The sequence below is a fragment of the Falco cherrug genome, chromosome 13 (genome assembly GCF_023634085.1).
Source record: "Falco cherrug isolate bFalChe1 chromosome 13, bFalChe1.pri, whole genome shotgun sequence".
NCBI classification, from domain to species: domain Eukaryota; kingdom Metazoa; phylum Chordata; class Aves; order Falconiformes; family Falconidae; genus Falco; species Falco cherrug.
In genome coordinates, this window is record NC_073709.1 from 10,033,398 (window position 1) to 10,049,396 (window position 15,999).

Sequence of the window (15,999 nt, forward strand, 5' to 3'; positions counted from 1 at the left end):
GAATATATATCCAAAAATATTTGGAAAAAAGAATTGGAAAGAAATAGATGCAATCGATACCTTTGAGGGAACACTCAAGTATTTGAAATATATTCAGAAATATGCCAAAAACTACAGAGAGTTGGTGTTCACTTGAATGTTTTTGATTGATTAAATACCAGCTTATGCCATTTTATAAACTGGAGGTTCAGAACTGTTCATACATTTTGCAGTCAGTGGGTGGCTAACAAAAGCTGGTTTTACTTGGCCTATGACATAGTTACTGCTGAGTCCTATGTAATGCAGCAGGTGATGACAAGAATGGTTTATGACATCTTTTGAAACAGAATCAAGCCACTAATGGCCAAGTTGATGTGATGGTGAAAACTGGGAGTTGTATTAGAGGGAAAATGAGTATAGTTCAGGCAGAGAGTGATCAAAATCATTTCTAGATGACATAAGAATTTGACCCTTCAAGGACTTCTTACCAAGTATGTTAGGTAATACAGAAAGGAGGAACCTGTGTCATTGTAAATTAGTGTCCTTGAGTTAAGTCTCATTACCAAGACACCTTCATTTCTGTAATTATTTGACCTGCCATGGTTAATAAAAAGGAAGTTAATTTGGTGTGACGTTTTTGGTAATAGCTTGGTGTACTACTAGATTAATTGCAGTAAAATAAAAGAATGGTTTAAAAAAAAAAAAAACAACAACCCAGACTTCCCTTTCCTTGCATTTCAGATCTATTGATGATTCCTTAGTCATTATTTATGGCCACAGTATTTAAATTAGTATGTGTTAAATAAAGCTTATGTTCTGGGGTGGGGGAGTGGAAGTAAGTGTTTGTTATCATAACTATTTTAATCAATATTTAATGGAAAATACAATATTTTGATTCTTCAAAATTTATGTTTAGAACCAAAAAATAGTGTCTAACAAGATAGAAATCCACTGCAGCAAAATACCATCTTATTATTATGCGTGCTACAATGCTTACAGGTTATTGTCAATATACAGTTTCTACTGGCAAGGAAGCTTTTGTTTGTCGTGGGAATGAAATGATTGCTCCTCATTTTTCCTGACTGCTGAGTTCTTTAAGCGAAAAGCATTTTGATCCTGGAATAAATATTGATCCTCTCTTTTCTTTCTCTGAGAAAATTAATTTAGTGTGAGTTATGTTCACCCAGGTGAAGTAAGGGCAGCTCAGGACCCCACAGGCTGTTTAAACCTGTGACACAGGCCAGCATTCAAGAAGTATCTTCATTACGCCTGGGTCAGCACATATATGCTAGTTCTTTTGAAGAGCGTCTTATGGGGCAGAGCAAGGGAGGACTCGTGCGTCACTTGTCTATAGCACTAGCAGCGCAGGCTTTCTTTTTTTCTAGCCCCAAAGTAGTAGAATCTGCCTTTATTCCTGTCTACCTCCCCCACCCCTTTCTGAGTGGTTCTGTCCCCTCAAACCAGGTGGTCTAGGTGAAACCAAGGGCACTAATGCATTGTGCCTTCCAGAGGCAGCCTTTGGAGAAATGTAAAGATCTGTATTTTAACTGTGCTGATTTTTAGCACACACAGAAATCCTTTTCACAGTGCATTGGGGGAAAAGTAGAAAGGTTGGCAATAGCCAACTGTTCCCTTTGTAAACAGGCTGACAACAAGGAAGAGAGAGTGCAGAGTGTTGAGATAATGCATGGGAATACGATTACAAAACTGAGCATCCAGCGCTGTTGCCACTCTTCAGCTGGCAGGGGACATGCTCGTCCTTGGAGGGGGGTTCTGGGCATTTTCTTGATACACAAATGGAAAGAATAGGCAAGGACAATGGGAAGAGTTGGGCAGATTTCTTTAAAGAATTGTATGCTTCCGCTTCCTTCTCTTTGCAGCTCTCTTAACACGTTGTTGTGAGAAACATCTGAACCTTTGCAGATGACTACTTGTGCCTGTTGCTATTACAGAGTTTGACATCAATTTGTGTCCACGTGCATCCCTATTGGATTCAAAGCATGAGCCCATGTCATACAACTGTAAAATTTCCGCTGCCCCAACTGAAAAATTAACTTTCATTAGTCAATTAACAATTAGACCAGATTACTGGGCTCCTTTTAGACAGCGACACATATGGTGTCCCAATTTTGGTATTATAAAAGCAACAATTAACATTCTAAGAAATTAGTTTAGTGGAATTCATTGCAATATGATAAGCTTTGTTATTTGCAAAGTCTGTGTAAGCTTCTGACATGCTGAATCACTCAGTATTCTTGTGAAACTATTTTTTGTATGTTTGTGTGCTGTATACTGGGCTTTGTATGATAGCATTGGCCATTTCCATAGTAAAGTATTTTGGAGTGATGAAGAATAATGATAAGGATTGTACATCTGTAGCACAATGTTAACTGTACATCTCCAGCATGATGTTAGCATGGTTTTGTTCCAGAGTCAGTACTACTGAATTAATGTAGAAATCATGTTTCATTTATTTATTTATTTATTTGACTCCTCATATTATTAAAAAAAAAAAAAACCAAACCCTCCACCACAATAAAAATGCAAAGAAAAATGAACTTACGTGTAAATATAACTCACTCATTTCTTCTGTGCCTTGGACAGAGCATAAGCCTGCCATTGACTTTCTGAAAACAATTAGGGTTGTTTGAGAAGGTTTTAAGCTAAAATGGGGACTTTCATATGGCCTATATTATCTCTCCTCAAGGGAATGCGTTTTGTAAAAGTGACGATTTATGAGATTCAGTACTAATGTCAAACTTCGTTCGGCTGTGTGAAGTAACATAATTAAAACACCAAAATAGCAGAACACATGCAGTGGAATGTTGTTGAACTTGTAGATATTTCCACATAGGTGATTTAAAATTTGATGGAACAGTGATATGAGTGATTGGGGCATGTCCATGTGAGATGTAAGAAAAACAAGCCGTAAAAAACTTAGCTATTTCCCTCAGAAGGATTTTATCCAGAGAGGAAGACGCAATATTTATGTGCAATAGCAGCTGGGTATTTTTGGAAATATTTTAAATTCCTTTATAGTAAGTCTCTGCATGATTAGACAACAGATACAAATCAGATAAGGCAACAGTTTGTCCCATTTGTGTGAAGTGGTCTTCCAGGATAAAATTACAATTTATTTCCTTCTACATGCGGTATTCATTTGGGACTAAATTAATTAAAGCTGAGCTGATAAGTATCTGCTGTTGTTCTGCAGTCATGACATGGCAAGGCACTAGGCATCTACATGCAAAACTCATTTGTACATCCAAAAATGTAATAATAAAATAAATAAAGTGCCTGTGCCAATTGTTTCTAGAGCTGTTACATGATACTTTAAATAAATGACTTAATTCCATGTTCAAACTACCCATAGATAAAATGTTTTATTATTGTTATTACTAACTTAGATTGCATTAGTGTAACAGCTCTTTCCGCGCTTGAGAGCCTTTTCTCATGAGACGGGAAGGTGGTCTCGGTGCACTGTGCCCTGCCTGGGTTATTGCTTTATCCATGCTATGACTTAAACAAATAAATATGAATATAATGTAAATCAAGCGTTCTAAACTGACGCCTCGTTTCAGGTTCCCTCAGTGATCTTCACTGATGCGGAGGACACATTTGGAGGATTTATCAGTGGGAACATGATATGAATTGCTTAGTTACTCTGTACGTGCCGGAAAACTGAGGGGTTGCCGTGTTTGAGGGGACATAAACAAATTGTGCAGCAGAAATGTTAAAACTGTCAGTGTTGGAAACAGTTAAGACAACAGAGAACGGCATGTGAGATTCCCCTTGAGTTGTAGAAAGAAGGTTGTTGACTTGATGTCTACATGTGTTTAACCACTATTGCGTTCTATGCTTATTCCAATCATCCTGTGCCATTTTCTGTTGCATTATTTTTCTGCCATAAAATTAATCTAGTTGCGAGATGGTTTCATAGAACAATATTGAATGTAAAGGTGTGTGCTTCTGCATAGATGTTCTTTTATATGAATTCTCTGCAACTATCTCAGTGAGGTAGATGGAAAATCTTTTAAATTAGATGGATGCTGAATCTTTTAAAAATGCTTTTGCATGCTGTCTTCAAATGGTTATTATGAGGAGTGAATATAGCCAGAGCTTAATCATAAACTTTTCCTTTTCCTGACAGTCCTGACATTTACTTGTTTCTAGACAAATAGATGAATCATAGCTAATGAGTTGTTTTGATCATTTATGGTGTTAATACAAAACTAAGGCTCATAACTTTTGACCCTATACCTCTGAATTAACTGTAAAAGACTGCAAGCCTAGAAGCTAATCTTTTGCGAAGGCTTATAAACTAGTTTAAGAGTTACTTTGTTCAGAGAGTATCAGCCTGGTGAGCCGTGGGTGACTGCATGCGGAGGGAGTCTGCAGGGCAATTGATCATTCAGTGGACATTAGCTGGCACATCGCACTGGAAGCTGAATATTTAGTATTGCTCTTTTTTTATTTTTTTTATTTTTTTTTTAATTATTTTTCCCACATGAAGCTTTACCTATGGCCCTTGCTGTGAGTGGAGTGGTAGCCCGTGATCCCGCCGTGTCTGACTCACAGCAGGCTTTTTAGTTAGAGGGTTTCACAGCACTGTCTGCATTTCTTACTGTCTGCTTGATTGTCCAAATGTCTCCCACTAGAGCAAGAAAAGAAAACGTGGGTATGTGAAAAGAAAAACAGGGAAGAGGATTGAATGGGAAGATGCTAAATGTAGGAAATAAAAAGTGAAAACCTTGACCAGGCTGAAGTTGAGAAAATTTACCTTTTCCAGTGTTAGTATTCCTACATTTTTGTATGAAGAGCAATGTAAAGGAGTGTGGTGGCTCAAAGCGTGGGGATTTCACCAGTGACATGCTGTTGGGTACTGGAACAAGATTTTGATTCTGAAGTTAGCTTCCAATAGCCAGTTTAGGAAGCATGATACCAAGTATTTCTCTGGGGAGCAGTATTAGACTTTGCATGTAATTCAGCTAGGGGAGCAAATTTAGTCCTCGGACATTCATGTTTCTGTTATTTTAAAAATACTTCGCTGTATGTAGGGGTGGTTTTTTTTTTTTTAAAAAAAAGTGGGTATCTAACCCAAAGGCCATGTACAACCCTTCAAATTTAACCTTTTCATTTTGCTTGACACTCTAGAAGAAGGTAAAGGGGGAGTGCGATCAGAGAGTTTATACAGAGGCTGGAGAGTGGTGATGGTGAAGGGGATAATGACTTCGGCTCTGATTTTCTTCCTCCTGCTGCAGTGAGGCATTTGTATTCCCTGCTGGGTGCAACCAGCCTGCAGGAAGCTTTCATTCCTGCAAACCACAAGTTAAGTCAGTAGATCATTGGGAAATTAAACAGGCATCAGAGCTGGATCTGTAATGACCTGTTTTAAATTAAAAAAAAAAAGCGGGGGGGGGGGGGGCAGTGGTGAAGGGGGATGGTGGGAAGAATGTGAGGGAGGTTTTAGGTATTGTTCCATCTGCAGCATTGTAAAGAGAATCCTGCTATGGTATGAGGTGCCATGAGCTGCCAGCCATAGCAACAGATCTTTGTCTTCCATTTCACATACAAAGCGGGGAGGGCTCAGTCAAAAATCATCTTGCAGCTGACTGGCACTTCAGGGGCATCGCTGACAGTAGTGAAAGAATGTTTCTGGGCTGAGATTAGTTGAAGCCTTCTCTTATCATATAATGGCTTATTATCCCATAGCATTCAGGCAAATGTGTATAGTGTAACAGGATGTCAATTATTTTGTCTGGTAATCAGACTCCCCATTTTGTGCACAGAAACAAATGCCTTTTTCAATTGCTTTAATATGCTACATTCTTTAAATTAGATGGTCTATAGGCAGCATATAAACAGCATTCTCCAATATTATTTCAGAAAATTAATAGCACATGTGATGCCGATGCATGTCTATAAGAGAAACTGCAGTGTGACATAGGTTCTTGTTATTTGCTTCCATATGAACAGCTCTGAGTAAGTGTACGTTCTCAAGAAATACACATTTGCTGCATTCTTGCTTGGGGAAGGCTATGTGTCTATTTGACATGCTCTCAGTGGAGAATTGCTTATCCATGCCTGATCCTGACTGGTTTCACCTTCCAAAAGAAACTAGCATAGGTCAAAAGTTGGCAAGATGGATTGAAAAGTGTTTCCAGCTGATGGAAATGCTTTTGGTAACCCAGTGGAGGAATTTGAAATTGAATCTATTCTCAATGGGAAAACAGAAAATAGTCCATGTTTCAGCATGAACAAGTTATTCTAGTATCTAAAGTGCTGACATAGGTGAGTTTATCAAATAACAGAGACCTTGAATCAACTACTTTTTCATGAAAGGTGCTAATACAAAGTATCTTCTTTAACGGACTGTGGTATGCCAAAAGAAATTCTTTGTTTACTAAGTTCACTGCAGTGCTAATGGCCACACCTGTATGTGAACGTATCCAGACACCCCTTCCTTGTGCAGTTCTTATCTTCAGTGATTTTGGTGTTCCTAATTTCTCATTTCTTTGCCTTTCTAAATTCATAATATTTTTCCCTTCTGTAGTTGAATCTTTCCCTCCCTTATTTGAATATTCATCACTTCCATTTGTCCTTTTATTTCATCTGAATTTCTTTTTCCTGTTTACTTTTTTCACTCTTGCCTGTTTGTCATGTTTAGGTTCTTCCATATGCCATTTCTTCACAAGTACTTCCCATATTGTCCAACTCTTAGAGGGAAACGCACGTTCTCAGTTGTTACCTGTTCCTCTATGTGAAAAAGTGCATGCTGTAAGCTTAGGATGGGAAGAACGTGTTTTGTTGGACAAAGATTATTTTATTCCTCTTTGATTTTCTTAGCTGCTTCTCTGTGCCCCCCATTCCCTCCATCTGTCTCTGACTGGAAGCAGTGTAAGGCAAGGCAAGGGCCAGGTGTCTGTTAGGTTTCCTGTTGAAATACAGAATAACGATGAGGATGTGAGTCAGAGACAGCGTAACACTGGGCACAACAGCACTGACATTCTTTACATATATTTATTTATTATAATTTTCCTTCTTTTTATTCCATTGTTTGTCCTTTCTCCCCCCCCCCCCCCCCCCCCCCCCCCCCCAATTTGTATTTCTCCTGGGTCATACATACAACTAACTGATGTACTATAGGAGATCTTTAATCAAAATGGTTACCTTCTCATTTGCCTGCAACAGGGAGCTCCTTAGGTACAGAAATTGTCCCCGAGGTGCTAAGCTGCCCCTCATGGCTTTGCAGGGCTAATGAAACCTCTTGCTATACCCATGGACACCCCCACCCCTGCCTTTTGCACATCACGCACTTCTTAGCCAAACTGGTGCGTGCAAAATTTTAGTGTAAATTCGGAATTAAACAAGGAAGAGAGCCCTTACAGTTGTTTTGGTAAAATCTTTAAAAACAGTTTCAATATTTAATTTCTACTGACAAGGGCAATGGGCAAAGACAGTTTTCTATAGTACAGAAGCAATCTCCTTTGACTGTCTGGAGGAAATTCTCCCACTACTGAGTGACTGCTGAGATTAAGTGGTTTCTTTAACAAATCCTGTTACAGTGGGTCAAGCACTGTCTCTCTACTTGCATTTATTTGTTGGGAGCCTCAGTAGAGGTTTATCTTAACGCAGCCATTTTATGGTGCTTGGAATATCTTTGTACTCTGCATTGCTGCTACTCTAGATAATGGATGACCATTTGGTTAATGTTTGACTGCAGCTACAATACACATCTCCCAAAGTTAAGTGTCCTTATGTCTTTATATGAGAACTGACCTTCAGGGACAGTAAACATATTGTTTGGCAACAAGTTAATTACAGACTTTATCTTCCAAAAACATTCATGTCACGGGTGGGATAATTAAGATGTCCTTGCAACTGAAAAAAGTTCTTGAGTTATAGTAATGTTCCAAAGTAGGGGTTAGAAACCGAGGTCACAACAGTATTACAAGAGCTGTGTACTCGTGTTATTTTGCCTAAATAATTCTCCTCTTCAGGCTATAAAAATGAAAGATGGACATAGCTGATATGTATGGCAATATATTCTGTAAGTCTGTGACAAAAACAAAGGGTTGTGCCGGGCTATGATGGGCAAGCAGAACTGATTGTGTTTGATTTACTGAGGGATTGATTGCTGGGGTTTATTTTGTTTTTCTCCCCTTTCCTCCTTTTAAGGCCTGTATCTTCTGTTAAATGGTTAGGATCATGTTGGCCTTTTCTAATTTTACAATGTGAACTTCATGGTGATAAATAGCTAATTATTTGCAATTGAATTAGGCTATGAATTTAAATATGACAGAAACAGATGTACCGGTGATTACCTTCAATGCATTGCTCAGGAGATCTAAGTTTAACATAGTATAAATACCTTCCAGAAATGTTATTTCTGAAATGGAGCAGTGCAACTATTGAAGAATATCATAGAGATGTTAATGAGTTCCGTGGTACACAGATATCCTCCAGACTGATGTATCTCAGATATGACATGTGCTTCATTTTGTTTTTTTCCTGGAAGAATTCAAGGAGGGAGGGAGGAGTGGAGGGTCCACTGGTGAGATTTGACGTTCCAGTTCTGGAGTGCTGTATCTCCAAGGTGGAAGCATGTCATTTGGGTGAAGTGACAAAGTATTTTTTGCACTGTACATCCAAAAGAGGACAGTGAGCATTTTCCAAAGATGGAGCCCCTAGAGGGGCACACGTCAGCACTGTTTTGTGGGTACCACTTGAATGAAAGTCTTTGTTGGCTGGCTGAGTTATGACACAATGCAGCAGGTTAACTACCCCACCATTCCTTTGTTTTAACGTGAAACTAAGAACGAATACACATACTAATGTAATTTAAAGATCTGAATTGTAATATCTGAAAAAAACCCATGGACTTTACACGTTCTCTTTTTCAAAACTTGATTCAGGAGGTTGATAGATCTACTAATCGGGTAATTCCAAGCTACTGTTTTCAGTTTCAGGTTTTCTATTTTAAAACTTACGTTCCAGCAGAAATAAGTCATTCCTTTTTTAATGCACATTACGATTTTGGACAATCAAATAACTTCAGAATCATTTTATTTTTCTTCAGTAGAAGAAAACTCAGTTAAAATTACCCAAACATTCCTCAAGTATAGCCATGGTACATGGCGCCTGATGAGTCATACCTTGCCAAAATGTTGCAGGAGTACGCATGATTGAAACATATACTTTGGGAGCTCTTTCCTTGTATCCATTTGTTGTTAGAATAATATTTAAGCATCCCAACGTTAGAGAAAAATAGAAAAATGGGATCTAAGCACAAAGACTTAGATCGATGGAACTATGTCATTCATGTCTAATGCAGCACTGTTAACACACCTATATATAATTGATGCAGTCATACAGAATGTGTCAAGGCTGTGTTTATATGAAGTGCAAGGCAATAGAATAACACCTTTAAAATGGTTAATTTTGACGCTCTCTGGGTGACTGTCTTGAAAGTTAAGTGCCTCTGTCTTTGCACTTAGGAAAATATTGTCCACAGATACTTGGCATGGTGTGCTCAAGAAAAGTCAGGTAATCTCTTCCAAATTCCTTCGTTATTAAATGATACTGGAATATGATTTTTACTGTGCAAATCTGTTCAGGGGTTCCATATTTTGAAATTCATCATCGGCCCTGACCCTAAAGCTAGTTCCTATTTGTTTTACCTTCTGCAGTACATGAGAGTTGAGTAAATCAGCTGATCTCTCAGTCAGGATGAGGCATACCTTAATGATGAGGTTATCCATGAGCACCATATAAAGTTTTTATTTTCATGTAAACTAGATAGTTTCTGGTAAGCAAGCTTTTCATTTTTGCATGTTTTAACTTGTTAAATACGCGGTTTCCTCTTTGATTTCTTTTTTTGGAAACTTCATAGCTTATTTGCAAGTTGTCTCTGTTGTTTATCAGGTTTACTTGTGTATTCTGCTCGATGTACTACGGCTCTGTTGATTTTCATTTGAGGTGATTTTTTTCTGCCTGTGTGCAAGTAAGTGTTCTGATAATCCCTTTCTTTTTAAATCAACCAGTTTAATACTTGCCTCTGTCACTGTTACAGGGAGATGAGAGACTTGACCTATTTCTAAAAATGAGCTTTTTAGCTTTGTTAGCTAGAAGGAACACAGAATTTTAGAATTTTTAGAATTTATTTGTTAATTAGTTGCCATTAGGATTTGGTGGGGTGCATGTGGATGATATTTGCCTTTTAATTGTTATCTTTTGCAGTGGAACTTAGTGGAATTTTTTTCTTCTTGTAACCTCCTAGTGCTTCCTAACCTTGTTAGTGTTCTTCAGCATTTGACCTGCTGTATGGGCTTCAGCTTTGTGGCATAAAAATTACTTGGATCCTGCTAGAATATATAGATTATTCCATTTTATGTGCATTGTCAATAGGCATGAAAGATGATTCATACGTGATTATAATTATTTCTAATGTGACATTTACCCCAGAAGTATATTAAGTTGTGAGCCCTGGAAAAAATGAACTGTTTTGTTAATGCTGTTCTGTATTCAATGGCTTTGATGGTACTTGTTGCAGATGTTTCAGATTACTGTCAAAACGTCATTATCAGTGATAATATACTAATGCAGTAAGTTGACATAGGGGTTGACTGAATGATATTGCAATATATAATTAGGTTGGTGTAATACGATACATTTCCACTGATCCTACAGAGCCTTTAAATGAAATCTGTTTGAGACTGAATTCCCTTGCTGCATTGTTACCATTCCCAGAGTGACTGCTACCATTTCTTTTAGGATTCTTGCAGGGGGATGTGCGTATGTTAAAGAAACTCCATATTACACAGCTGTAAATACATTTTCTTTCAAATATTCTTTTAGTATTGATATCACTTGAAATAATTACAGGGTTAGCAGAACATGCATCTCTGTCTCAGTCTAATAGATCAGATCAAAATATATTGTTTAAATTATGTATAATCTGTATACTATATATTACTGGTATTTACAAGTATTAAACCATTTGAGAGCTATTGCAGTTTCTAACCTGTATAAACAAAAAATTGTTTGCAGAGATGTTTGTCTGCGAGGTGAAAAACTGAAAGTTTAATGGAACCCTTCCAATAGCTGTCAGTTTCTTCCTCAGAGGTTGGTAATTGAAGGTTTGTTATTTTTTTTAGGAAAGGAAGATGGTTTCGATTATCCAAAGCTGGTGGAATGTTTAACTGCCCTTCTGCTATCAGTGGACTTGTTTACATTGGGATTTTGACTAAATTGAGATTGCACATATCCAGATGTTATCTGCCCGGGTGACTTTTTCATTTACTTTGGCAAAGGATTTGATGGTATATTGCTACCATCTTTTTGTCAGTTTTCACATTATATATTCCAGGCTACATTTAGATTTTTCTTTTGTAAACTACTTCTGCTAGATTGTAAACTCATAAATTTTTGCTTTTCTTTTCTGAAGGTGAATCCTGATTTTACAGTGGGCTCATCTGAATAATAACTGTAGGGTATGGGAAGCTTTGCATGGCTGTACACACAACTGAGCAAATGCTAAGTTTTATTTTTCAAGTTTTATAGCTCATTTCTTTTGGTCTTACACATACCAGGAATGTCATTGTTAGAAGTCTAGACTGCAGCCTTGCATTTTGCCTCATGGGGAAAACATGGTCGTTTTGGGCTGCCCAAAGGGGCAGCACGGGAACCATAGTGAAACCAGGAATGGGATTTTGATCCTTACTGTGGGTTTTCTCATTGGTTAGCATGAAAAAAGCCAAAGTTCCAGACAAACAAACCCCAAATCCCAAAGAAACTCCTCTTGTTCTTGATTTTGATCTCTGTTTTTACGTGCTAAGGGGCAGAGATGTGTCTGAAATGCATCTACTCTGCATTTTCCTTCAGTGAGATAGGAAAGGCAAAGCGCTCCACCAAGCACTGCTTTCCGTCCAGCATCCAATGACCTATGGTTGCAATGGCTTGCTCTAGAGGAGCAAAGGCTCCTCATACAAGTCTCTTACAGCAGAATAACATTCCACAGAGTATCAGCGGGGAGTTGTAGAAAACATTATCCAGGACTACTCAGAAGTAGAACTGTAGTACTGAAAAATAGGGACAGTTGAACAAGTGTATAATTTAATTCATTATGTCATTTTTCAGCACTGGTGGGGTTTGTGAGTGGGCGGAGAGGGAGAAATAGCCCAGCCCAGAAACCTGCTACTTAGGATGTGCAAGGCTGAGAAGCAGCTTGAATAAAGAATTCCATTTTTTATGTCTTTAGAGTGCTAAAGATGTAAAGTGGGCGAGTGCTAAAGCTCAGCAGTGATCAGACAGAGCTGCAGCCAACAGAAACAGAGGTTTGGAAGTGTAAGATCCTAATCTGTGTCCTAGCGAACCTTTCTGTTGAGTTATTTTACCTCTTTCAACCTCCAGACCTTCTAGTTGCAAATTAAAGAAAGTTCATGCTGGTCCTCACGTGACTCACAGAGGCATACGTCTTCGGTTAGAACTGAAAGGAGCTCCACTTATTAATGTTTATACAGACTGGGTTATCCTATTTGCAGGCCTTTAAAATGCCAACTTTTTATTTTAAGCCTGGTTTACTTTAGCCGCAGTATTTAACTTCAGAAATGTGTTTGTGGGATTTTACCTCAATGGCATTTTAAGAAGTGTGAGGTTTTAAATCATCTAAAGTAGTGAAAATTTATATGCTCTTTTGCTTATGTGATTTAGGCAAATCTATGGTGTAACCATACATACAGGGATTTTAATCAAGCAGGTTTAATTGTTGCTAATCCTGTTTATTTTGGTAATGCCTGAAGACCAGGTTTGCTTGGTAATGTAGCAACACATGGCGACAGGTTTATAAACTCTTGTAGTAGCCAGGGGTGAGCAATATCGGTAGAAGTTTGCGGTAAAATCCCTGAACAGTTAGTCCAGCAAATATCAGACTAGTTCCAGTTTGAATATGGGAGAGAGAAGAGAAAGGGGAAAAAAATATTATGAAGATGCAAGGTAGTTGAAAGGAAATGTGACATTGAGAAGAGAGAAATGAATAAACAGTGGAACTGAATTGAAGGGTAGAGGCAGCGGGGGTGTTACAGATTATCTGCTAAGCAAAAGAGCAGTTAGCACGGGAAAACACATGGAAACATCAGAAATTTATGAATCGCCAGAAGTACCTCTTTTTGACAGCTTTTGCAGCTGCTTTTACTAGTTGCAGAGTGGGTAGGGTTTTTTCAGAATTTTCCCCCAGGCCAAATGATGGAGAGGGATTAAGCACTTGCAGTTAACTATCTGCTGTTAATAAATTATTACCAATAATTAGATGGTTTTAGAAGTGTGCCTGGAGTATACACAGGGCTGTGCAAGAGGTGAATGCAGAACTAGTTCATGTCCAATGACTTTTCACAACCTATGTGACAGGTACAGAGAAAACAGGTTGTGTGTTACAGTGGTGGTAGCTCTTAATGTACCTCTTTTTTCATCCTTTTTTTGATTTTGAATTTGAGCAGGTGTGTACTTAATATTGTGAATTTTGAAACATTTTCAGTAGGCAGATGACTTACTGTATGCTGACCTGATAGCTCTATAAGATTTGTGAGATTTAGAAGAATTATTTTTAAAAGGTAGATCTGAAAAACAGAAAATGAAGATAAGTCATATATGTATCTTACGGCATCTGCTGGAAGGGGAGCTAGCCTACAGCGTTAGCTTTTGTATAAATTTGAACAATATCACTTTTAGGTACAGGACCAGTAGCAGAATATCATGAAACTGTGGAAGAATCCATTATCCTACTTTTTTCCATTGGCCTCTCCGAGGACAGGTTTCTTAGGAATAGTTGTTTTTTTGTTGTTGTTGTTTTGTTTGGTTGGTTTGGTTTGGTTGTTGGTGGGGTTTTTTTTGTTGTTGGTTGGTGGGGTTTTTTTAGAGAGAACAGTGTTTAAAATTGTAATTTTGACTGTATAGGGTGATTTTACACAGAGAGGGTAGGGCTGCTGCTTGTGGGCAAGCAAACATGGGGACAAGTGTTAACACCTGTGTCTTCCCTCTCCTTCAGGTATTTACGGTGGCGTTGATCAGGTGCTTAGCATTTGTGGCATTGCTACATTGGCAGTTATGGCCTGGTCAGAAAGAAAAGGGCAAATTTGCCAGTGCTGCTTTTTGGGTGAGGCAGGCTTCCTTCAGGAGCTCCTGGTAGATCATTCTCTTCTTTGCTCCTTGCCTTGTATGTAATTAATTTGGACTGAATGATTGCTTTTTAAGTGTGTTCTGTGTTAGCTGCTCATTCAGAGAGAAAGGCCAAGCTGTTTACGGATCTGTTTACTGTGATCAGGTGTCTTCTCAATTGCATATGGGCTCTGCTTTAAACCTAAGATTCTCATGACCTCTTCCCCTGCAGAGCTGGGAGTCTTGAGAGGGAATTTAGACCCAAACAGAGCAAAGAAACCAGCATTAGTGGTAGAACCAAAATAGCCGAGAAGTATTTGGAGAGATGGAGCGCTCTGGCTGGAGGACAGAGGGCCAGCATTATGTAGAGAGAAAACTACGTGCCAAAGGACATCACGGAGGATTCTGCTAAATTCCAAAAGGCATTCAGGAGCGAAGAAAGTAAGGCTTTGGGGTGGGGGGATGTTAATTTTATTTTTTTCTAGATTCTTTTATCTCTTGGTATACCTAAAGTAGAGGTTCACAGGATGTCTTTACAAAGCTGTATGTTCCATATGTCATCCAGCTCTGGTTGCTGGAGACAGAGCAGCACTGTAACCCGGTGTGCCCAGAAGGAAGGAGCTGTGAGAAAAGGGTAGATTTAAGCTATCAGGTTGTTAATTTTTTATGTGAAGTGTTGTGAAGGACCAGGGTAGCTGGGGATTATCTCTCTCAGTAATGCTTGCCAGAAAATAGAGACTGAGCTGGTACTAACACCAAAGGAAACTTGAGAGCACCCTGGGTGCATACCATGTCTAGTTATAACATAAGAACTGCAACTGACACTATTTCCCTGACAACTTGACAGGTTGAAATAACAGTGGGAGACTTATGAAAAGGGTGGAAAGAAATACTGTACAAAGAACTGCATGGCTGATTGCATCAGTGTCTTTATGTCAGCAAGTCTTCACCACGAGACGTGCACAACAGCTATGGAGCATGTATATGCATATGGTGGCACATACATGTCTTCTGAGGTGTCATTAACAATAACAGCTGTTTTTTCTAAGTATTTCTAGGAATTATGTTTAAATCAAATGATCGGTATCAATCTCTACCTGAAGCACGCCCAGATTTTCAAACTCTAATATTCAACTCACAATGTTTCATTTCATGTTTCATTCCTGTTAGCAGGCAGACAGGATTAGTTGGAAGCAAGAAAGCACGAACTGTTTTCGTTTGAGGAAAAAAGTAAATTATCCAGTATGCAATGAGCAAAATTCAAAGAGAATGCAAGCCTGAGGATCTCAGTGATTAGTTACTTTGCCTTGAGTCTCTGAATGATATCTCACAAAAGCAAAATGAAACAAAATCTTAGGAACATTTAATTTCTCAATCCAAACAGAATGTGTAGAGGTTAGGGGAGTCCTAGAAAATTGCACCTTTCAACCTGCTGTAGATCGCTGAAGTCTACAGGTACTAACTGTAGTTCACTAAGTCCTGCTCCATTGCCCTGACCGCTTCCCAGTCCCATTTCACAAAACAAGTTCCCTGGTCCCGTGTGGGCCTCCGTGTGGTTTACAGAGCTGTCTTCCTGGAGATCCCCAAGCCTTTAACTAGGAGCTACAAATAAAGACTGTGCTCCCATATGACTTCCTAGTGTCCCCATTGCTCCATCTGTTATATTCCCTTAATTTGGGTTTTTAATCAAAATGCTGTTAATCCAGTTTCTCCAGACTAGATTCAATAGTTGTTTGACCATTTAATAATTGCTCTTACCTATATTTAACAGTATTTTCCAAAGTAAATTTGGACTCTGAACAGTGTAATGCAAATGTAACAAGGACAAAATAACATTATAAAGTTCACTGGCTGATATTTGTCCTTATT

The 15,999-nt window shown here is 38.5% G+C and overlaps 1 protein-coding gene across 3 annotated transcripts in view; it reads left to right on the plus strand.

Moving 5' to 3' along the window:
- Nucleotides 1-15,999, plus strand: part of MACROD2 (mono-ADP ribosylhydrolase 2) — an 892,531-nt gene that overhangs the window by 408,990 nt on the left and 467,542 nt on the right. The gene's annotated exons all lie outside the window — the stretch shown is intronic.